Raw genomic sequence first — 514 nt, 5'->3', positions numbered from 1 at the left:
CTGATGAGGAAATGTGGTGATTTCCGAAATAGCTATCACTTCTACCATTTTTTCAAATTATTGTTGCTTTTCCACAATAAAAATTTTCATTTAAAACGGCCTCGAGCTCAATATAAAATTGTTGAATATAATTGTTATAAAAGCCAAAAAACAATAACAAAAGAAATAACTTAAGGACGAGCACACCTAAAAAAAAAGTTAAACATTCTAAAAATAGAATTATTAGCAAAAAACCAACAATACCAACAACCACATGATCAAGTGAATTGCAGCGGAATAGCTGCGCTTGATTGTGTTGGCATAACAAAAATGAAAATAGTGGAAAAAAGCAAACGATAATTTACAAGGCGTACTTAGCACGGTGCATAGGCAACTGGCTGAGTCAGTGGGATCGTCGGTTCGAATCCTACTGAAAGAAGTCTGATGAGGAAATGTGGTGATTTCCGAAATAGCTATCACTTCTACCATTTTTTCAAATTATTGTTGCTTTTCCACAAAAAAATTTTCATTTAAA

This window comes from Rhagoletis zephyria, unplaced genomic scaffold (assembly GCF_001687245.7).
Source record: "Rhagoletis zephyria isolate East Lansing unplaced genomic scaffold, Rhagoletis_zephyria_1.1 Rzeph_scaffold_00212, whole genome shotgun sequence".
NCBI classification, from domain to species: Eukaryota; Metazoa; Arthropoda; class Insecta; order Diptera; family Tephritidae; genus Rhagoletis; species Rhagoletis zephyria.
This window is presented reverse-complemented; position numbering follows the sequence as displayed.